Raw genomic sequence first — 24,360 nt, 5'->3', positions numbered from 1 at the left:
AGAAATTACTCTCTTGGGGTTTATGCGTCTTCAGTGGATTTGGAGTTCTGTGAGAAAGAGATGGAGAGTCAGACAGAAGAGGTCTTCTTCAGTTCAGGAGCATTCTGCAGTCTCTGAGTTCAAACTGTTTGTACAATTCAGAAAAACGAGGTTGCCAAGCAGGCTGGTCTTACCATGTCTGTCAGTGGAATCTCTGGTCTTAGCCGACCCTGAAATGTCTCTTCTTACACACAATACCTGGTGCTCAAAGTCCATTGTGGGTTATTGTCTCCCCAAGCACTGTCTGTTAATATGCAAATGTCTTTCCAGCCAAGGGCCTGGTGATGTTTTTTTAAACAAGTTCTTTCTTCACTTCAGCAACAGTTTTCAAATCAATGTTCTTATGACAGAATTAATGCGCCTCATTTTTGGCAGGGGTCTGTATGACACCTCCTCACCCAGCAGAATAAAACATGACTTTGAGAAAAGTGCATTTTATTAAAAGGGTTGAGAGAAAATGTAAGATACCGAAAAAAAACATGCATTTCTCTCAGTCAATCACAAATCCTAAAACTTATTAAAATTGTCCCTTTTTTGGCATCCCAATAAACATGTGGTTTTTTTGGGGAGGGTTTTCTTCCGTTTGCCCATTTCCATGGCTGCCTAGGGTCTTTGAGATGGTTAGGTTTAATTAGCCGAGTTGGAATTTATTTTTTCAGGAGAGTCAGCAGTGGGTGGATCTATCCTGAACTCTCCTTTAGTGCTTTGCTGAGCCTTATATCTTTTTTTTATATTAAGAGATACAGCACTGAAACAGGCCCTTTGGCCCACCGAGTCTGTGCCGACCATCAACCACCCATTTATACTAATCCTACACTAAACCCATATTCCTACCACATCCCCACATTCCGCTACCACCTACCTATGCTAGGGGCAATTTATAATGGCCAATTTACCTATCAACCTGCAAGTCTTTGGCTGTGGGAGGAAACTGGAGCACCCGGTGAAAACCCACGCAGACACAGGGAGAACTTGCAAACTCCACACAGGCAGTATCCAGAATTGAAACCGGGTCGCTGGAGCTGTGAGGCTGCCGTGCTAACCACTGCGCCACTGTGCAGAGGCTTTTGACTTCAGGGGATGCGTGATTATCTTTTTTTCTGACAGTGGGGGAGGATTCTTTGCTAATCTCCCATTTGTTCTCTGGGACACTCCTGCCTGCAGGTATTTGTGCAGACTCTACTGCACTCCCCTGTAACACTTCGACTAGGTGAGGCATCACCCTCACGGTTTCCACCTAGAGGTCTATCTTTGTCTCTGCAGGTTCCTGCATATGCTGTTAGCAGCTCTGGTGGAGTGCTTCGAGTGTTTGCATTTATGTAGGAGGATGTGGGGTCTAAGTTTTCACATTTTTAGGGGTTGGCTGACCGGACAGTAGGGGTTTTCATCTGGGATTCCTCCCGGACGTCCTTTAACCTACCCTCTTGGTTACTTTATCCCCTTCCCTGTCTAACCTTTTGCCAGCCTTGTGTCTGCCTGTCCCCTTTTTTTCTCGGCGGGGGTCCCTTTCAGTTCACCAGCCCTCTGCTGGAGGGTCCTTCTAACACTGGTACAGGACTTAGGGGTACAGGTTTCATTGTAGATTGGTGTTTCCCCTCAACCTGGCACATGTGGCAACTCCTGCATTACTCCACCACATCTTTGTGGCATTTTGGCCAGTCAAACTGCTGTCTTATGCGGGCCTTAGTCTTTCGTATGCCGGCATGTACAGCCACTGTAGTCTCATGGGCCCTTCTTAATATTTTTCTCTGGTACCTCTGCAGCACCACTAACTGGTGAACTACTTTCCACTCCTTGCTCTTAGGTATGTGAGGAGAACTCCATTTCCTCATCAGTACCTCATTCTTTAAATAGTAGCAATCAGGGTCTCCCTCTGCTTCACTTTCAGACTGGGCAGCCTATGCTAACTCTTGCAATACTGGGTCGGCTCGCTGAGCCTCAGCAAGGGAAAATCCATTTAATTCATTCCCTGGGTCTCCTAACTTTCCAAAGAAAGTCTCAGACAGACAGACTGCATGCCAATCTGCCTGCAATGTCAATTCACTCTCCTCTGGGGGAGCTGGTTTGATCATGGCCTGATCCACTACACATTCAGGGAAACTGCAGGGATCCATCTACTGCCACGGCCCTGTCTCTCTGACCTCCTGTGGTCTTTCTTTCACTACTGGTGGAGTGGGGGGGTGGGGGTGGCTACCATCTTCACCCTCACCAGATCATTACCTAGGAGCAGGTCAACCCCGTCCACAGGCAAAGTAGGGGCAATCCCTATGGTCACTGGTCCTGAAACTAGGTTGCATCCAGGTGCACACTGTGTACAGGTACAGGCATACACTGCCCTCTAATACCATTCACCACCATTCTGGTGTTCACTGCACTCTCTGGGGGAAAGATCAGGCCATTTCCCAGTAAAAGGGATCTAGTGGCCTGTGGCCCTGAGAATTACTATGGGCTTGCTTGCCCCACTCATGAGGTATGGGGTTACTTTCCCTTCAGACAGAAAACCTTGATAACCCTCAGGAATTCTATTAAATTTTCCTGCACTTGCAGCCAAAAGCTTCCTAGGTCTCACTCTTACTGCAGTTAAAGCCACAGCTTGTTCTGCTGTGCTTTCCATCAAGTTCCCATCTTCACTGAGCGGGTATGCCCTGATTAACCCTACTGTTTTCCCTTCAGTTTCCAGCAGTCAGCTTCTAAATGCCCTGCTTTATTACAATCATAGCACCTTCCTTTTTGGCTAGAGGAGGACCCCCTGTGTCACCTGCTTTCCTTTCTCTCCCAGAACTGCTTGGGCTCCAATCACCTTCTCACCCTTTGTCCTTTTCGGACTTGTGGTGGTGATTAGGAAAGGTTCTCCCCTGAGAAATTGACTTATAAATTAAAACAAACGCATCGGCCAGGATGGCCGCTTGCTGGTCTCTCTGGACCCATTGCTCCTCTACATGGGTCTTTATGGAGAGTGGGAGAGAGTGTTTAAGTTCCTCTAACAGAATTACTTCTCTGAGATGCTCATAGCTGAGCTGTACTTTAACAGCCCTCAGCCACTGGTCAAAAGCCAGCTGTTCACTTCTTTCAAACTCCAGATAAGTTTGATTAGCTTGCTTCTTGAGGGTTCTAAACTTTTGGTGACAGGCTTCGGGTACTAAGTCATATGCCCCGAGGATAGCATTTTTTGTCAGTTCATAATTTGATGAACTCTCATCTAGCTTCAGGGAATAAACCTCATAAGCTTTTCCAGTTAGCTTGCTTTGTAATAAGAGAGGTCTAGTCACAGCTGGCCATTTTAGCTGCGTTGCCAGTTTCTCAAAGGACACAAAAAATATTTCTACATCTTCCTCATTGAATTTTGGGATTAGTTGAGCTAGTTTTAACAATTTTGTACCCAGCCCTGAATTACGCTCCTCCATATTGGCCATACTTTCACTGGGGTTACTCTGTTGCCCGCTAGTTAACTCAAGCTGCTTCAGCTCTCTCTTCGCATTCCTTCCGGAATATTCTTTCTCTCTCTCTCTCTTTCTTTCTCTTCATGTTCCTTCTGGAAGGCTCTCTCTTTCTCCCTCTCCTGTCTCTCTCTTTGTTTTCCCTCTAATTCAAGCTTCCTCTGTTCCAAATGAAGCTATGCTAGCAATACCCTGTCGGGGTCTACTTCTAACATTGCTTCTGCTTCCTCAGATTCAAGGGGAAAATGGTTGGCCACTAGTCTTAGGAGTTCAGACCTCCTAGCCTTGCCACACTGCTCAGCCATTTTCCTCAACCCCTCCATGGACAGTGCTTTTAACTTAGGTCAAGTTACTTCACCCTGGCTTGGGGAGCTACTTGCTTCAGTCGCAGGCATGTTAGTATTCAAGCACACACAACCACAAGAAAACCTGTATTGAAATCTTGCTCTTTTTTAATTGGGAACAATTTGGCTTCCCACTTCCAATTTCTCTCGTTTGTCTGTGTGTAACATCCAGGACGGTAGCCCCCACATTTCTGTTACGACTCAGTGAGAAAGGTGTCTCGGGTACCCTCTCAGCCTTCACCCGGTCTTACCGTAACGGTGTTCAATTTTAAACACACTTTTTTTTAGCCCCCCCTTGGCGAATCCTTCTACATTAACTTTCAATTATAAGGCAAAGAAACTAGCTGAACAGGTTTTCTTAGGTTTAAAGAAAAAAGGTTGAAATTTATTAAACTTAAATGCTAATTTGGTTAACGCCTATGGATACATGACGCACCCACACCAGCATGCATACGTGATACACACATGCAGATAGAGACAGAAAAGAGCAGAAGAAAAATAAAGTGGAAAAGTTTGAGGCAATCTCTGAAGAGGGTATTAGTTATGGTTCTTCGAGCTCACTGTGGAGTCCTTGATTGTCGGTAGATCTTGCTTTTTTGTTGGGGCCCAGTATTCTTCTTAAACCTTGTTAGCTGTAGGAGACTTTTCTCTCTTGGGGTTTCTGTGTCTTCAGTGGATTTGGAGTTCTGTCAGAAAGAGATGGAGAGCCAGACAGGAGAGGTCTTCTTCAGTCCAGGAGCATTCTTCAGTCTCGAGTTCAAACTGTCTGTACAATTCAGAAAAACCAGGTTGCCAAGCAGGATAGTCACATGACCAGCTGGTCTGACCACATCCGTTAATGGATTCTCTGGTCTGAGCCGAACCTGGAATGTCTCTTCTTACACACTACCTGGTGCTGAAAGTCCATTGTGGGTTAAATTGGATAAGGGAAGTAACCCCATTGTCTCCCCAAGCACTGTCTGTTAATATGCAAATGTATTTCCAGCCAAGGGCCTGGTGATTTTTTAAAAACAAGTCCTTTCTTCACTTCAGCAACAGCTTTCAAATCAATGTTCATATGACAAAATTAATGCGTCTCATTCTTGGCAGGTGGGGGGTCCGCATGACAGTGGGAAACTTTACTAATATGCTGTGACCTACGGAGTAGTGGGACTGAATTAACAGTGCATTGCTCTGGCCTTGGTCGTAACAATATCCTTAAACATTGCAAAATTAACTTTGCAACTGGCTTTCATATAATCCAACAGGTTAACATTTGGACAACTTAAAAATGCAAATTTTTTGGTTGCTTCACTTTAAAAAAAAGATTGCTTATTGCATAATTATACTATTTTTAAATGTATACAGTGTTATGAAAGTACTTCCATTTTTTGTAGAATTTTGAGGACATGTTTTAAAACTGTTAAAAGGATTACATAGATGCTGGACTCTGAGGTTTTTTTTTTAAAAGAGGACATCGTAAGGTCTTTTGGACTTGGTTTGTAAATAGCCCTTACTGGAAGGCACCTGTCTTCAGATAATTACCTAGCAATGGTTTTTTGCCTTGGAGAAGATGTTTCCAAAGAAGTGACACATCAAGATTCATAGGGGTCAGGAGGCTTGACTCTTGAGATTGTTTTTGGTTTTGCTTTGGACAGTCAGCTAGAGTTTGAAAAATCAATCTGCAGGACAAAACCTCAACTCAGCCGTTCCCATCTCTTTGAAAGGTCTGACAGTTTTTCCATCACTTTGAGAAGCTCTTAGAAATAGAGAAATTGATGATGCATTCCTCCTGAAAGGCCTGCCTGAAACCCCAGTTGCCGCATTTCTCCTGAAGCACTGGAAAAACCTGCCAGATAAATCCTTGATGCTGCCTGAACAAATTGCTCCAGAGAAAGATCCCAGTGACAGCTGTCTATGTGAATTTGGGACGCCAAAACAAATAAAAAGGGGACAACTGACATTTTTCCATATCTCTTATTTTTTCTTCAAGAATTAGCAGGTATTTGGCCAAAGTATTCTTTTTTTGCTTTTTTTTTGTAACTGAGCTCTACAAAGACTCTATTTTGGTGTGTGTATGTGTGTGTATGGCAAAAGTAAAAGGGATCTTTCATATTTCAATCTATGTGTTAATGCTTTGCTTCATTACTGGTTATGTCTTTTTTTTATAATAAACTAATAATGTTCTTGTTTATTAAAGAAACCTGGTTGGTGTATTTTGTTCTGGGATAAAAATAGTCTATGATTGACCGTATCGGTAACTGGGTAAACATTTAAATATATGTGGAGAAGTGGAACTAGAAATGACAGTGCACTCCTCCCACCTCAGTCATAACATATAATTGGGGGCTCATCCGGGATAACTCAGTGGCAATGACGTGCAATTGTAAGTGGGGTAATAATAATTGAAAAGAGGAAAAGTAAAAAATAACCAGGTTCTTGTGCATTAGAGTAAAGTTTGCCCTGTCGGAACGTCTTCGTCAGTTGCTCGGACCTTTCTGGGGACTTGGGGGTACTTGTACAAGGAACGCACAAAGTTAACATGCAGGTGCAGCAGGCTATTAGGAAGGCAAATGGTATGTTGGCCTTTATTGCAAGGGCATTGGAGTACAGAAATAAAGAAGACTTACTAAGATTGTACAGGGCTTTGGTGAGACTGCACCTGGAATACTGTGTGCAGTTTTGAACATAGAACATAGAACAGTACAGCACAGTACAGTACAGGCCCTTCGGCCCACGATGTTGTGCCGAACCTTTAACCTACTCTAAGATCAAACTAACTACCTACCCTTCATTCTACTATCATCCATGTACTTATCCAAGAGTCGCTTAAATGTCCCTAATGTATCTGCATCTACCACCACCGCTGGCAGCGCATTCCACGCACCCACCACTCTCTGTGTAAAGAACCTACCTCTGACATCTCCCTGAAACCTTCCTCCAATCACCTTAAAATTATGCCCCCTGGCGATAGCCCTTTCCACCCTGGGAAAAAGTCTCTGGCTATCCACTCCATCTATGCCTCTCATCATCTCGTACCCCTCTATCAAGTCACCTCTCATCCTTCTTCGCTCCAATGAGAAAAGCCCTAGCTCCCTCAATCTTTCTTCGTAAGACATGCCCTCCAGTCCAGGCAGCATCCTGGTAAATCTCCTCTGCACCCTCTCTAAAGCTTCCACATCCTTCCTATAATGAGGCGACCAGAACTGAACACAATATTTCAAGTGTATTCCAACCAGGGCCTTATAGAGCTGCAGCATAACCTCGCGGCTCTTAAACTCAATCCCCCTGTTAATGAAAGCCAACGCACCTTACGCCTTCTTAACAACCCTATCAACTTGGGTGGCAACTTTGAGCGATCTGTGGACATGGACCCCAAGATCCCTCTGTTCCTCCACACTAAAAAGAATCCTGTCTTTAAGCCTGTATTCTGCATTCAAATTCGACCTTCCAAAATCTATCACTTCACACTTTTCCAGGTTGAACTCCATCTGGCACTTCTCAGCCTAGCTCTGCATCCTGTCAATGTCCCGTTGCAACCTACAACAGCCTTCTACACCATCCACAACTCCAGCAACCTTCGTGTCATCGGCAAACTTGCTAACCCAGCCTTCCACTTCCTCATCCAAGTCACATATAAAAATCACAAAGAGCAGAGGTCCCAGCACAGATCCCTGCGGAACACCACTGGTCACCGAGCTCCATGCTGAATACTTTCCATCTACTACCACCCTCTGTCTTCTATGGGCTAGCCAATTTTGTATCCAGACAGCCAACTTCCCCTGTATCCCATGCCTCCTCACTTTATGAATGAGCCTACCATGGGGAACCTGATCAAACGCCTTGCTAAAATCCATATACACATCCACTGCTCTTCCTTCATCAATATGTTTTGTCACATCTTCAAAGAATTCAATAAGGCTTGTGAGGCATGACCTGCCCCTCATAAAGCCATGCTGACCGTCTCTAATCAAACCATGCTTTTCCAAATAATCATAAATCCTGTCTCTCAGAATCCTCTCCAATAATTTGCCCACTACCGACGTAAGACTGACTGGTCTATAATTCCCAGGGTTATCCCTATTCCCTTTCTTGAACAAGGGAACAACATTTGCCACCCTCCAATCATCCGGTACTAATCCAGTGGACAGTGAAGACGCAAAGATCATCGCCAAAGGCGCAGCAATCTCTTCCCTCGCTTCCCGTAATATCCTTGGGTATATCCCGTCTGGCCCCGGGGACTTATCTGTCCTCATATCATTCAAAATTTCCAGCACATCCTCCTTCTTAACCTCAACCTGTTCGAGCATATCAGCCTGTTCCACGCTGTCCTCACAAACGACCAGGTCCCTCTCACTAGTGAATACTGAAGCAAAGTATTCATTTAGGACCTCCCCTACCTCCTCCGACTCCAGGCACAAGTTCCCTCCACTATCCCTGATCGGCCCTACCCTCACTCTGACCATCCTCTTGCTCCTCACATAAGTGTAGAACGCCTTGGGATTTTCCTTAATCCTACCCGCCAAGACTTTTTCATGTCCCCTTCTAGCTCTCCCAAGTCCATTCTTCAGTTCCTTCCTGGCTACCTTGTAACCCTCTAGAGCCCTGTCTGATCCTTGCTTCCTCAACCTTTAGTAAGCTTCCTTCTTCCTCTTGACTAGCTGTTCCACATCTCTTGTCACCCAAGGTTCCTTCACCCTACCATCCCTTCCCTGCCTCATCGGGACAAACCTATCCAGCAGTCGCAGCAAGTGCTCCCTGAACAACCTCCACATTGCTGTCGTGCATTTCTCTGAGAACAACTGTTCCCAATTTATGCTCCCCACTTCCTGCCTAATAGCATTGTAATTCCCCCTCCCCCAATTAAATATGTTCCCATCCCGTCTGCTCCTGTCCCTCTCCATGACTATAGCAAAGGTCAGGGAGTTGTGATCACTATCACCGAAATGCTCTCCCACCGAGAGATCTGCCACCTGGCCTGGTTCGTTGCCAAGCACCAAGTCCAACATAGCCTCCCCTCTAGTCGGCCTATCTACATATTGAGTCAGGAAACCTTCCTGGACACACCTGACAAAAACTGCTCCATCCAAACTATTTGCACTAAGGAGGTTCCAAACAATATTCGGGAAGTTGAAGTCACCCATGACAACAACCCTGTTACTTCTGCACCTTTCCAAAATCTGCCTCCCAATCTGTTCCTCCGTGTCTCTGTTGCTATTGGGGGGTCTATAGAAAACTCCCAACAAAGTGACTGCTCCTTTCCTGTTTCTGACTTCCACCCATAATGACTCAGTGGACAAACCCTCCTCGATCACCTCCCTTTCTGCAGCTGTGATACTATCCCTGATTAGCAATGCCACTCCCCCACCTCTTTTACCTCCCTCCCTATTCCTTTTGAAACATCTAAACCCCGGAACATCCAACATCCATTCCTGCCCCTGTGATATCCACGTCTCCGTAATGGCCACAACATCGTAGCTCCAAGTACTGATCCATGCTCTAAGTTCATTACCCTTATTTCTGACACTTCTTGCGTTAAAATAGACACACTTCAACCCATCATACTGGCTGCAACTTTGTCGTGTCAATTGTCTAACCTTCCTCACAGACTTTCTGCACTCGATATCTGCCTATTCAACAGCTCCCCCATTCCCTGATCCGTAGCTCCAGTTCCCATCCCCCTGCCAAACTAGTTTAAACCCTCCCGAAGAGCTCTAGCAAACCTCCTGCCCAGGATATTGGTGCCCCTCCAGTTCAGATGCAACCCGTCCTTCTTGTACAGGTCCCACCTTCCCCAGAAGGTATCCCAATGATCCACATATCTGAATCCCTCCCTCCTACACCAGTTCTGTAGCCACGTGTTCAGCTGCACTCACTCCCTGCTTCTAGCCTCACTAGCACGTGGCACCGGTAACAATCCTGAGATTACTACTCTGCTCGTCCTGCCTTTCAGCTTCCAACCTAACTCCCCGTATTCGCTTTTCAGGTCCTCATCCCTTTTCCTGGCTATGTCATTGGTACCGATATGTACCACGACCTCTGGCTGCTCCCCCTCCCCCTTAAGAATCCTGTGGACTCGATCCGAGACATCCATGACCCTGGCACCCGGGAGGCAACGTACCATCCGGGAGTCTCATTCGCGACCGCAGGATCTCCTGTCTGTTCCTCTAACCATTGAATCTCCTATCACTATCACTCTCCTATTCTCCCCCCTTCCCTTCTGAGCCACTGAGCCAGGCTCAGTGCCAGAGACTTGGCCACTGTGGCTTTCCTCTGGTAGGTTCCCCCCCCCCCCAACCGTATCCAAAACGGTATACTTATTATTGAGGGGAACGGCCACAGGGGATCCCTGCACTGTGCGCCTATTCCCTTTCCCTCCCCTGACGGTCACCCAGCTACCTTTATCCTGTAACTTAGGAGTCACTACTTCCCTATAACTGCTCGCTATCACCCCCTCAGCATCCTGAATGATCCGAAGTTCATCTAGCTCCAGCTCCCTAACGCGGTCTGCGAGGAGCTGGAGTTGGGTGCACTTCTCACAGATGAAGTCAGCAGGGACACAAGTGGTGACCCTCACCTCCCACATCCTGCAAGAGGAGCATGCAACTGCCCTAGCTTCCATCCCCTCTGCTCTATATTGACAACAGAGATTTTTTAAAAAGGGAAAACCTTACCTTACCAAACCCTCCACACAAGAGTCCTTTTTTTTTGGTTAGAGGAGGAGGATGGGTGGGAGACACTACACGTGTAGTGTTTCGGGTTTAGCCACTGCCCGAATAAATAGGTTTACTTCCCCAGCAGTCCCCGTGTCCGTTTCAAAAAAAAGCTGCCGAAACAAAAGGTAAGTTAATTTAAACTGAAACTCACCTTCCCAGCTGCCACCTCGCTCGCACTATCGCTGCTTCAAAAAAAAGCTGCCGAAACAAAAGGTAAGTTTTGGTCTCCACATTTAAGAAAGGATATACTTGCACTGGAGGCAGAGCAGCGAAGATTTACTAGATTAGTTCTTGGGATCAGGGGGTTGTCCTATGATGAGAGGCTGAGTAAATTGGGCCTATATTCTCTGGAGTTTAGAAGAATGAGAGGTGATGTAATTGAGACATAAAGGATTCTGAAAGGGTTTGATAGAGTAAAAGCTGAGAGATTGTTCCCACTGGTCAGGGAATATGGAACATGAGGACACAGTCTCAGGATAAGGGGTCAATCATTCAGGACTGAGATGTGGGGAAGTTACTTCACTCAAAGGGTTGTGAATCTTTGGAATGCTCTACCCCAGAGGGTTGTGGATGTTCCATCATTGAATACATTTAATGCTGGGATAGATAGATTTTTGTTGTCGCAGGGAATCAAGGGATATGGGGAGCAGGCAGGAACGTGGAACTGAAGCCCAAGATCAGCCATGATCGTACTGAATGGCGGAGTAGGCTTGATGGGCCATATGGTCTAGTTCTGCTCCTATTTCTTGTGTTCTTATGGCACTAAAGGTAGAGGCCATGTATGAGAAATGTAGGGAAATAATTCTCAAGGAAGAATTTAAAAATTAACTCCCTCTGTTAGGAAAAGCCCATGTACAGAACCAGAAGGCTTCAATAGCCAGACAGGCAGCGGACATTGCTGATGATTACGCGCTTGTTTACAAGCCCAAAACCCTTTGTCCATCACCCCCACAAACTCGAGAAGGATAGAAGGTGGGAGGGTGAAAGGAAAGCAAGTAGCTGGGGACAAGAAGGGCTAGGTGGGAGCACCCCGGGATCTCTTCCTCAGGCCAGAAAGGAAGATGCTGCAGGTGGAAGTGAGGTCCGAAATCCTAAGTGTTACCATTGTCACAAGGTGGGACACCTTTGTGCAGAATGCTGGAAGTTGTGGGGTAAACCCATGGGACATATTGGGGTACACAAAGCCAATGTAGAGAAAGGGGCCCTTTCCGAAAGTATGACAGATCAGGCTGTAGCTCTGACTGCAGTTGTAAGTCCAAGTACAAAAACCACTATGAGTGTGGCGATGTGAATAAGATACATGAGAATTATAGGGAATTTTTGTCAAAAGGAAAAGTAACTCCTTATCCCCCAATGAGGCAGGTAAACCTATCATTATAATTAGGGATATAGGAGCCACCCAAACTCTTTTGCTGAGAAAAAGCATAACTTTTCCACCAGAGGGCACACTGAATGCCAAGGTTTTAGTGAACGGTATTGGCGAGGAGTATATATATTTTTTTTTATTCGTTTCTGGGATGTTCAATAAATCTTCTCAGCAAGCCAATCCAGAGTTAAATAAAGTGGCACAATCAGCTCTAACTGAAGCTGAAGCAAAGGGAGTTCCAGAAGGCTACTATATTAACAATGGGATTCTGATAAGGAAGTGAAGACCTCCTCACAGACACTTCTCTCCTGAGAACATTTTTCCCTCCTCATACCAACCACAAGCACAGAGTACTTATACCAACTTCAAGGTCAATAATAAACGTTAACAGTCTGAGAAGAGATCTGTGGTAACCAGCTGCTTCTTGTCACCTCATCAATTCATAACAATGTATAAGTTCATCATGGATTTCCTGAGCTTTAGCTTCACGTCTTATGCGATGAATGCTATCAAATATTTACTGAAAGGTAAGCTATGCAATAATCGGCATCTTTGCTGCATCTTCAAAAAAAATGCCATTAAGTTTGTTTAGTATAACTAACTTTGCAAAAACCAAGCACCTTGGATTTATTGCCTTTTTCATTGCAGAGTATCCTTAAGTTTAATACTTTTAATAGATTCCACTATAGATGCTAAATTTATAATTAATAAATACCATGCTTCTGAACTTAATTAGTTTTAGTTTTTTTTAGTTTTAGCGATACAGCACTGAAACAGGCCCTTAGGCCCACCGAGTCTGTGCCGACCATCAACCACCCATTTATACTAATCCTACACTAATCCCATATTCCTACCACATCCCAACCTGTCCCTATATTTCCCTACCACCTACCTATACTAGGGGCAATTTATAATGGCCAATTTACCTCCCAACCTGCAAGTCTTTTGGCTTGTGGGAGGAAACCGGAGCACCCGGAGGAAACCCACGCAGACACAGGGAGAACTTGCAAACTCCACACAGGCAGTACCCAGAATTGAACCCGGGTCGCTGGTGCTGTGAGGCTGCGGTGCTAACCACTGCGCCACAGAAAATGCTGGTGTTACGACTGAGGCGGGAGCAGTGCATTGTTAATCCAGTCCCACTTCTCCATAGGTCACAGCTTATCAATAAATTTTACCACTTACTGAAACAGCCAATTAGATACTCTATTGTTGCCAGAATAAAGCACATCAGCCAGGTTGCTTTAATAAGCAACAAAATTATCCATTTATTATAAACCAAGTCTTAACCAATAACGCAGTAAATATATACGCAAATTGAAATATTAAAGCCTCATATGACTATTATCCTAGCCCTCAGCCACACACACATACATCCATAAACTGGTTAACAGGGAAAAAAAGGAATTTTTGTTGACAGCAGTTACAAAGAAATAGAAGAGATAAAAAATAACTTTTACTGAAGAGATGGAAGTCCGGTGTTTTGGCGAAGTGTCGCAAAGTCGAATAGTTGGCTACCACTAGGAATTTTTCCAGGCAAGGTTGATGAACAGTCTGTTTAGGTAGGCGTTCAAAGAAATTCAACTGCAGAAGGCTTCACTTAGGTCTTACAGCAGGTGTGCAGCAACAGGCGTCAGTTCTCACACACATTTGATATAAAGTTCATTTGAAGATGCAAGGTTTCTGCAAGCATTCAGGATGTCTTCAAAATTACAGGAGGCAACAGTACCACTTCATACAAGCTTTTGCTTTTCAAGAGCAGGGATTCTTCAAAGAGAGGTAAGGTTTTCTTCTGAACTCCTGGCAGGTCCATCTCAAATTCCAATTGCCTGCTTTACTCCAAACCCACTGGCTTTTCCAAGCAAGTCTCATGTGTCACAGAACTGTTTCTTTTTTTCTCCTTGGATTAGAACAGTGTACTTTTAAGACTCTGTTAAAAACAGTGCACCTTTAAGACAGAGAGATAAACTTTTGGATTTCTGAGGCACAGTGTACTAGTTGCCCTTGTTACTAGGCCACAGCAGGAGAGAGAGGTCACATGGTCTAATGTTTTGATTTGACTGTGTGTAAAATGGCAAAAACTGGCTGAAACCAGTTTTTGAGAGACTCTCCATCAAAGCGCGCTACTGAAGAGAAGAGCTGTCTATTTTTCTCAGCAAAAATTCTACAAGGAGCTACAGGCCATGATAATAGCCTAAGGAAAAAAAACCCTGTGAAGAGACCGTTTGTATTACTAAAGTAAGGTTTCAGCTGAGACTCTGTCGGGTTTAAAGTTGAAGTTGACCTATTGCTTTGCTCATCGTTGAAAGAGCTGTTTGATATCTGCTCCAGCCGAAGTGTTTTGAATGTTGATCAAGAACAGACTATTTAATCAAAACCACGTGGAGACTTCGAGCAGCATTTGATTACTTTTACACTAGGATACCTCACCCATCAGGAATGTAACCCACTTATTTATTTATTCTTAAGAAACAGCTAATTTTTAAAACATATTTTTTTAAAAAGAAGAAATGGTTAACTGTTAGTTTTGAATGTATGTGTGTGAATGGAGAGTTAGATTTAAATAAGGCATTATAAGATCTTTATTTTAATAGTGTTTAAGATTTAGTTTTTAATAAATAGTTAATTTGTTGTTGTCTAAAGATACCTGGTTTGTTGTGTTATATTCTGGGGGTTACTCAAGGGTTTAATTTGGCTGTTTTCCGGTTGGGTGGGAATACTTTAATAAAAGGCTGCGACCTGTGGAATGATGGGACTGATTGATGGTGCATTGCTCCCGCCTCGGTTGTAACACATGCTAATCATAAATTCTTTCTTGTCACAACAAAGGATAGCTCTAAGTCAAACCCCCTGTGGTGCTTACTTGAAATCACCTGTTTTCCAGTAGTTGTTTACTGGTCAAAACCAGGAACCTCTTGTTGACCTTCCTCTTTTAAAAAAAAATCCATAATGTTCAGCTATTGCCAGATGCTTCAAAATCCATGAAATCCTTTTTTAGACTTGAAAAAATACAGATTCACAAGTCTTTAACACAAAAAAATGGAAATTCCATACACTGGAAATACTCAGGAGATCTGGCAGCTTCTGTGTACAGAGAATCATCGAACTGAAGCATTAACTGTTTCTCGCTACACAGATGTTGCCAGACCTGCTGAGTATTTCCGTATTTTCTGTTTTTATTCCAGATTTCCAGCATCCGCAGCATTTTGCTTTTGTATTAATGCTCCTGACCTTTCTCTTTTAAAGAAAATAAACCACATTGGTTACCTGCCAAGCCTATAATACATCCATGTAAAAGAGCTCTGCGAACTTTCTGTAACTACAGTTCCTATTTCCAATCCAATGTATTTTAAATTATTTGACTGAATCCATTTTGGCCTGGTTCTTTAAAAGCCCTCATATTTTCATTTTCCTAATGCATAAATTTGTATCACCACACCACTGCCCCCATCCCCCGCCTCAGTCGTAACAGTATTTAGTCCCTGGAGAACTCTAACAAAGTCTCACAGTGACAGCATGAAAAGTTTAAAACTCCATGTGGTTGATCTCTCCCGCTATTTCTTTATAATACTTTCCTGCAATGATTACCCAAAACAATCTATTCAATTGCCTAGGTGCTTTGCAAATTAGTTTTTTAAATCTTCTCTTTTTTCCCCAATTATTATGTTATAGGATCATAGGAAATAGGAGCAGGAGTAAGCCATTCGGCCCATCAAGTCTGCTCCGCCATTCAAATAGATCATGGCTGATCACCTACCTCTATGCCATTCTTCCCCACTATCCCTTGATGTTATTAGTATCCAGAAATCTATCAATTTCTGTCTTGAACATGCTCAATGATTGAGCCTCTACAGCCCTCTGGGGTAGACAATTCAACAGATTCACCATCTTCTGAGTAAAGAAATTCCTCCTCATCTCAGTCTTAAATGGCCTGCTCCTTATTCTGAGATTGTGTACCCTGGTTCTAGATTCATCAGCCAGAGGAAACAACCTATCCACATCTACCCTGTCACGCCTTGTAAGAATTTTGTAAGTTTCAATGAGATCATCTCTCATTCTTCGAACTCTAGGGAATACAGGCCCAGTTTCTGCAAACTCTTCTCATAAGACAATCCTGCCATTCCAGGGTGAACCTCCGTTGCACTGCCTCTATGGCAAGTATATCCTTCCTTAGATAAGGAGACCAAAACTGTACACAATACTCCAGGTGCGGTCTCACCAAGGCTCTATACAATTGCAGCAAGACGTCTTTACTCCTGCACTCAAATCTCCTTGCAATGAAGACCAACATATCATTTGCCTTCCTAATTCCTTGCTGCACCTGCATACTAGCTTTTAGTGACTCATGAACAAGGACACCCAGGTCCCTTTGGACATCAACACTTCCCAACCTCTCAACGTTTAAGAAATATGTTGCCTTTCTGCTTTTTCTACCAAAGTGGATAACTTCAGACTTATTCATATTATATTCCATCTGCCATGTTCTTGCCCATTTACTTAGCTTGTCCAAATCCCCTTGAAGCCTCCTTGCATCCTCCTCACAAATTACATTCCCACCTAGTTTTGGTTCATCAGCAAATTGGAAATATTACATTTGACCCCCACATCCAAATCATTTACATAGGTTATGAACAGCTGTGGCCCAAGCACTGATCCTTGCAGTAGCCCACTAGTAACAGCCTGCCATCCTGAGAATGACCCATTTATTCTTACTCTCTGCTTTCGGTCTGTTAACCAATTCTCAATTCATAGCAGTATATTACCCCCAATCCCATGTGCTCTAACTTTGTTTGCTAACCTCCTGTGTGGGACCTTATCAAAAGCCTTCTGAAAATCTAAATAGACCACATCCACTGGTTCTCCTTTATCTATGCTACAAGTAACATCCTCAAAAAACACCAACAGGTTTGTCAAACATGATTTCCCTTTCATAAATCCACGTTGACTCTGTCCAATCATATCATAATTTTCCAAATGTCCAGTTATCTCATCCTTTATAATAGATCCTAACATTTTCCCCACTACTGACGTCAAACTAACAGGTCTGTAGTTCTCTGTTTTCTCTCTCGCTCACTTCTTAAATAGTGGGGTTACATTTGCTACTTTCTGGTCTGCAGGAACCCTTACAGAATCTATGGAATTTTGAAAGAAAACCACCAATGCATCCACTATCTCTTTAGTCATCTCCTTCAATACTCTGGGATGTAGCTCATCTGGATCCAGGGGATTTATCAACTTTCAATCCAATTAATTTTTCGCGTACTACCTCTTTATTGATACTAATTTCTTACAGTTCCTCATTTTTACAAGTCCCTTGGTTCCCTAGTATTTCTGGGAGATTTTCTGTGTCTTCCTCTGTGAAGACAGACACAAAGTAATTGTTTAGTCTCTCCGCCATTTCCTCATTCTCCATCACAAACTTTCCTGTCTCCGCCTGCAATAAACCCACATTCATCCTTGCTGATCTTTTCCTTTTCACATACCTGCAGTAGCTTTTACAGTCTGCCTTTGTTTCTAGCTAGCTTGCATTCATAATCTCTTTTCCCATTCTTTATCAGTTTCTTGGTCCTCCTTTGTTGGATTTTAAATTGCTCCTACTCTTTGGGCTTATCACTTTTTCTGGTGACCTTATAAGCTATTTCCTTTGACCTAATGCAATGTTTTTCTTTTGTTAGTCATGTTTGATTCACCTTTCCTGTTGGGTTTTTGCGTCAATGAGGAATGTATATTTGTTGTAAACCATGTAATACTTCTTTAAATACTAGCCATTGCTTGTCTTCTGTCAAATCTTTGAATGTATTTTCCCAATCCACCATAGCCAACTTGCCCCTCATACCTCCATGGTTTCCTTGATTCAGAGTTAAGACACTAGTTTCAGAATGAACTAAATCTCTTTCAAATTTAATGTAAAATTCTATCATACTGTGGTCACTATTTTCTGATGGCTGCTTTAGAGCAAGGTTATGAATTAGCTTTCTCATTACATAATACCAAATCTAAAATAGCCCAATCCCTACTTGGTTCTTCAACATACTGCTCCAGAAACCCATCTTGTATACACTCCAGGAATTCATCCTCCACAGCATTACTGCTAACAGGGTTTACCATATCTATATGTAAATTGAACTTGTCCATTATTACTGTATGTTAGCTTCTCTTGCTTTTCATTTGCATATCTCTAGACAAATTTATTGTGGCTGTTTAAGGCAGGAATGGTGTGAGGGGGACGGAGAATCGCATCGGAACTGGTTGCCCAGCAATCCGGCATTGTGACGTTGGTTCTGGATTTTGTCAGCAGCAGGAAAGCACCATGGTGGCATTGATGCCCTGATGTGACAGGAAGCTATTTTAAATTGCTGTACCGCTTTTAAAAGGCATTTAAATCTAATTATATCCAAATTAATGATTGGCCCTTGATTTTGTGAACGGCGGGCAGCACTCACGTGGCTTTGGGTTCACGACCATTAAACCTGGCAGTACCAAGCAAGAGGCCACATTGTTGTGATGCGGAGGCAGTCCTTAGCATTGCCATTGCTGTGTAGGGGAAAAGGGGGGAATCAGGCCATTGCTGTATTGTGTTGCGGTGTGCTCTGCAAGGGGGCTCACTGTCTTGGGAGCTCTGCAAGGGGGTTCAGGTTCTCAGATGCTCTGCAAAAGGGTTCGGGTCTCAGAGGTTCTCAACGGGTGGTTGAGGTCTCGGGCTCTGCAAGGGGTTTCGGAGACTCTGCAAGGTTTGAGTGTGAGTTTGAGGGGTGCTGCACTGGGTTAACAAACTGTTGTGTCATATGTTTGGTTGCTCACACTGCTGGAAGAGAGGGTGGGTCATCAGCAAAGTTGGGCTCTGAGGTCCAGCAGGGACTCCGCCAAGATAATTGTTAACAGCTCACTTGCCAAGGCAGGATCATCTCTACATTGACAGCGATCTGCAGGCCCACAGGTCACCTGGCATGGCTCTCTTACACTGTGTATTTTTGGACCCCTGTGGCATGAGGTGGCGCCTCCAACAGAGGGAGGGCCAACAGGCCAATTAGGAACCAGTCAGGCAAAGTTTTAAGTTGCACAAAGACGCAAATGACTCCAAGGCAGGAGTGAATGCAGGGCAGGCAGGCTTTTAAATATGGCGCCAGCACCTGCACTCTGATGCCATATTTGTCGACTCACATCCCACCCCCGCCACGTGATTCCGGGGGGGCGGCTCCATTATGCACAGTCGTCACGTGATCGCAGTGGGACGGCCACCGCATAACGAACGGGAACGATACCCATTTCCAGCCACAGCACTGGGCTCATTAAATTCCCAGGTGTGCACTACATAGAACATAGAACAGTACAGCACAGTACAGGCCCACGATGTTGTGCCGAACCTTTAACCTACTCTAAGATCAAACTAACTACCTACCCTTCATTCTACTATCATCCATGTACCTATCCAAGAGTCACTTAAATGCCCCTAACGTATCTGCTTCTACTACCACCGCTGGCAGCGCATTCCACGCACCCACCACTCTCTGTGTAAAGAACCTAGCTCTGACATCTCCCCGAAACCTTCCTCCAATCACCTTAAAATTATGCCCCCTGGTGATAGCCCTTTCCACCCTGGGAAAAAGTCTCTGGCTATCCACTCTATCTATGCCTCTCATCATCTTGTACCCCTCTATCAAGTCACCTCTCATCCTTCTTCGCTCCAATGAGAAAAGCCCTAGCTCCCTCAATCTTTCTTTGTAGGACATGCCCTCCAGTCCAGGCAGCATCCTGGTAAATCTCCTCTGCACCCTCTCTAAAGCTTCCACATCCTTCCGATAATGAGGCGACCAGAACTGAACACAATATGCCAAGTGTGGTCGAACCAGGGCCTTACAGAGCTGCAGCATAACCTCGCGGCTCTTAAACTCAATCCCCCTGTTAATGAAAGCCAACACACCATACGCCTTCTTAACAACCCTATCAACTTGGGTGGCAACTTTGAGCGATCTGTGGACATGGACCCCAAGATCCCTCTGTTCCTCCACACTACCAAGAATCCTGTCTTTAAGCCTGTATTCTGCATTCATATTCGACCTTCCAAAATGAATCACTTCACACTTTTCCAGGTTGAACTCCATCTGCCACTTCTCAGCCCAGCTCTGCATCCTGTCAATGTCCCGTTGCAACCTACAACAGCCTTCCACACTATCCACAACTCCAGCAACCTTCGTGTCATCGGCAAACTTGCTAACCCAGCCTTCCACTTCCTCATCCAAGTCATTTATAAAAATCACAAAGAGCAGAGGTCCCAGAACAGATCCTCGTGGAACACCACTGGTCACCGAGCTCCATGCTGAATACTTTCCATCTACTACCACCCTCTGACTTCTATGGGCTAGCCAATTTTGTATCCAGACAGCCAACTTTCCCTGAATCCCATGCCTCCTTACTTTCTGAATGAGCCTACCATAGGGAACCTTATCAAACGCCTTGCTAAAATCCATATAGAACAAAGAATATTACAGCACAGGAACAGGCCCTTCGGCCCTCCAAGCCTGCGCCGATCCAGATCCTCTATCTAAACCTGTCGCCTATTTTCTAAGGGTCTGTATCTCTTTGCTTCCTGCCCATTCATGTATCTGTCTAGATACATCTTAAAAGACGCTATCGTGCCCGCGTCTACCACCTCCGCTGGCAACGCGTTCCAGGCACCCACCACCCTCTGCGTAAAGAACTTTCCACGCATATCCCCCCCTAAACTTTTCCCCTCTCACTTTGAACTCGTGACCCCTAGTAATTGAATCCCCCACTCTGGGAAAAAGCTTCTTGCTATCCAACCTGTCTATACCTCTCATGATTTTGTATACCTCAATCAGGTCCCCCCTCAACATCCGTCTTTCTAATGAAAATAATCCTAATCTGCTCAACCTCTCTTCATAGCTAGCGCCCTCCACACCAGACAACATCCTGGTGAACCTCCTCTGCACCCTCTCCAAAGCATCTACATCCTTTTGGTAATGTGGGGACCAGAACTGCACGCAGTATTCCAAATGTGGCCGAACCAAAGTCTTATACAACTGTAACATGACCTGCCAACTCTTGTACTCAATACCCCGTCCGATGAAGGAATGCATGCCGTATGCCTTCTTGACCACTCTATTGACCTGCGTTGCCACCTTCAGGGAACAATGGACCTGAACACCCAAATCTCTGTACATCAATTTTCCCCAGGACTTTTCCATTTATTGTATAGTTCACTCTTGAATTGGACCTTCCAAAATGCATCACCTCGCATTTGCCCTGATTGAACTGCATCTGCCATTTCTCTGCCCAACTCTCCAATCTATCTATATTCTGCTGTATTCTCTGACAGTCCCCGTCACTATCTGCTACTCCACCAATCTTAGTGTTGTCTGCAAACTTGCTAATCAGACCACCTATACTTTCCTCCAAATCATTTATGTATATCACAAACAACAGTGGTCCCAGCACGGATCCCTGTGGCACACCATTGGTCACAGGTCTCCATTTTGAGAAACTCCCTTCCACTGCTACTCTCTGTCTCCTGTTGCCCAGCCAGTTCTTTATCCATCTAGCTAGTACACCCTGGACCCCATGCGACTTCACTTTCTCCATCAACCTACCATGGGGAACCTTATCAAACGCCTTACTGAAGTCCATGTATATGACATCTACAGCCCTTCCCTCATCAATCAACTTTATCACTTCCTCAAAGAATTCTATTAGGTTGGTAAGACATGACCTTCCCTGCACAAAACCATGTTGCCTATCACTGATAAGCCCATTTTCTTCCAAATGGGAATAGATCCTATACCTTAGTATCTTCTCCAGCAGCTTCCCTACCACTGACGTCAGGCTCACCGGTTTATAATTACCTGGATTATCCCTGTTACCCTTCTTAAACAAGGGGACAACATTAACAATTCTCCAGTCCTCCGGGACCTCACCCGTGTTTAAGGATGCTGCAAAGATATCTGTTAAGGCCCCAGCTATTTCCTCTCTCGCTTCCCTCAGTAACCTGGGATAGATCCCATCCGGACCGGGGGACTTGTCCACCTTAATGCCTTTTAGAATACCCAACACTTCCTCCCTCCTTATGCCGACTTGACCTAGAGTAATCAAACATCTATCCCTAACCTCAACATCCGTCATGTCCCTCTCCTCGGTGAATACACCACATCCACTGCTCTTCCTTCATCAATGTGTTTTGTCACATGCAGATATGAGCTCAGTAAGAGTAATTATCTGATACACGCTCTTGGCGGGGTACTTCAGAGTGCAGAGAGCAAATTCAGGCACAGGATTTTCTGACCATAACATTATAAAGAAATATACACAGTGGGCTCAGAGTAGCCAAGACTCCCCACTGTGAGTGTGAACTTGGAAAAGCATTGCTTTTATAAATACATTTATGATTTCACTACACATCGTGCACAAAGGAAATTGACCCCCTCTGCAAATTTCTTTAGTTTCTGTAAAAAAATTTTACCTCCTGCAACAGATCTTCGTGAGCAGGTTGATGTGAGGTGTTCCATGATTTGGGACAACTGACCACAGCACACTTCCTGAGAAGCTGAAGCTGAAATAGCATGAACAAACTCTTTTTAATAAAAAAAATAATAATTTTTTTTAAAATAATGGAGAAATTTGATATTCCATAAATATAAAATTCATTTTTCAGGGCTAGAGAGGTTTTCTAGAAGTAATTATGAACTATGTATATCATTAAAAACCCAGTTACAACTCATTTAACAAGGTTTAACATTTTCAAGAGTTTTTACAAAGAGACAAATAGCGTACAAGGGCAACTTCTCATGAGTTCACTGCTTTCTACTTGACTGCGTTCTGAGGGGACTTTAACAGCGTATCCTATGGAGCAGCATAGAATCACTGACAACTTCTGGATTTCTACATTTAACTTCGCAGATGTGGACTCCAGAAATTGCTGTCAGTTTCAGAGCTAAGTATTGACAGTTTCGCCATCATTACTATTGCAAAATTGCCTTTGAATCCTTATGTGCCTTTTGCATTCCTGCAACAGAATTAAATGCCACTCCTGGATGTCATACTGTATGCAAGATATTGCAAGCAATACACAATGCTTGGTGGATTTTCTTTTTCAAAAAAAAAATGGTACCCTAACTTGTGATTATAAATAGAACAAAAGATTTGGGACCAGTGAGACATGTGGAAATAGTTCACCTCATGACAATGAAGTAAGTCATTAGCCCATGCACTTAATCTACCTTTCTATCAATCACGTGCATTACATATTAATTAAAATATATATTTTTTATTCATTCGTGGGATGTGGGCATCGCTGGCTAGGCCAGCATTTATTGCCAAATCCTAATTGCCCTTGAGAAGATGGTGGTGAGCTGCCTTCTTGAACCACTGTAGCCCTTGGGATGCAGCTACACCAATAGTGCTGTTCGGAAGGGAGTTCCAGGATTTTGACCCAGTGACAGTGAAGGATGGTGTGTGGCTTGGAGGGGAAGTTGCAGGTGGTGGTGTTCCCATGCATCTGTTGCCCTTGTCCTTCTAGGTGGTAGAGGTCATGGGTTTGGAAGGTGCTGTCGAAGGAGCCTTGGCGAGTTGTTGCAGTGATGATTGCACAATGTTCAGCACCATTCGCGACTCCTCAGATACTAAAGCAGTATGTGTAGAATTGCAGCAAGACCTAGACAACATCCAGGCTTAGGCTGATAAGTGGCAAGTAACATTCACGCTACACAAGCGCCAGGCAATGACCATCTCCAACAAGAGAGAATCTCACCATCTCCCCTTGACATTCAACAGGATTCTTTTGGGCCTCCTTATCTCGAGAGACAATGGATATGCGCCTGGAGGTGGTCAGTGGTTTGTGAAGCAGCGCCTGGAGTGGCTATAAAGGCCAATTCTGGAGTGACAGGCTCTTCCACAGGTGCTGCAGAGAAACTTGTTTGTCGGGGCTGTTGCACAGTTGGCTCTCCCCTTGCGCCTGTCTTTTTTCCTGCCAACTACTAAGTCTCTTCGACTCGCCACAATTTAGCCCTGTCTTTATGGCTGCCCGCCAGCTCTGGCGAATGCTGGCAACTGACTCCCACGACTTGTGATCAATGTCACACGATTTCATGTCGCGTTTGCAGACGTCTTTATAGCGGAGACATGGACGGCCGGTGGGTCTGATACCAGTGGCGAGCTCGCTGTACAAAGTGTCTTTGGGGATCCTGCCATCTTCCATGCGGCTCACATGGCCAAGCCATCTCAAGCGCCACTGACTCAGTAGTGTGTATAAGCTGGGGGTGTTGGCCGCTTCAAGGACTTCTGTGTTGGAGATATAGTCCTGCCACCTGATGCCAAGTATTCTCCGAAGGCAGCGAAGATGGAATGAATTGAGACGTCGCTCTTGGCTGGCATACGTTGTCCAGGCCTCGCTGCCATAGAGCAAGGTACTGAGGACACAGGCCTGATACACTCGGACTTTTGTGTTCCGTGTCAGTGCGCCATTTTCC

At 44.4% G+C, this 24,360-nt stretch overlaps 1 long non-coding RNA gene across 4 annotated transcripts in view; it reads right to left on the bottom strand.

The window, feature by feature from the left end:
* Positions 1–24,360, bottom strand: part of LOC137375907 (uncharacterized) — a 77,615-nt gene that overhangs the window by 13,752 nt on the left and 39,503 nt on the right. For 3 of the 4 annotated variants that reach the window (XR_010976089.1, XR_010976091.1, XR_010976092.1), the window contains exon 4: positions 22,356–22,445. This is a non-coding gene — a long non-coding RNA (uncharacterized lncRNA). Of the gene's footprint in view, positions 1–10,473; positions 10,626–22,355; positions 22,446–24,360 lie in introns of all 4 variants that reach the window. The other variant, XR_010976090.1, reaches the window with a different exon arrangement.

The sequence above is a fragment of the Heterodontus francisci genome, chromosome 12 (assembly GCF_036365525.1).
Source record: "Heterodontus francisci isolate sHetFra1 chromosome 12, sHetFra1.hap1, whole genome shotgun sequence".
Classification (NCBI taxonomy): Eukaryota; Metazoa; Chordata; class Chondrichthyes; order Heterodontiformes; family Heterodontidae; genus Heterodontus; species Heterodontus francisci.
Note: the sequence above shows the minus strand (reverse complement) of the source record. Positions and strands in the feature narration are given on the sequence as shown.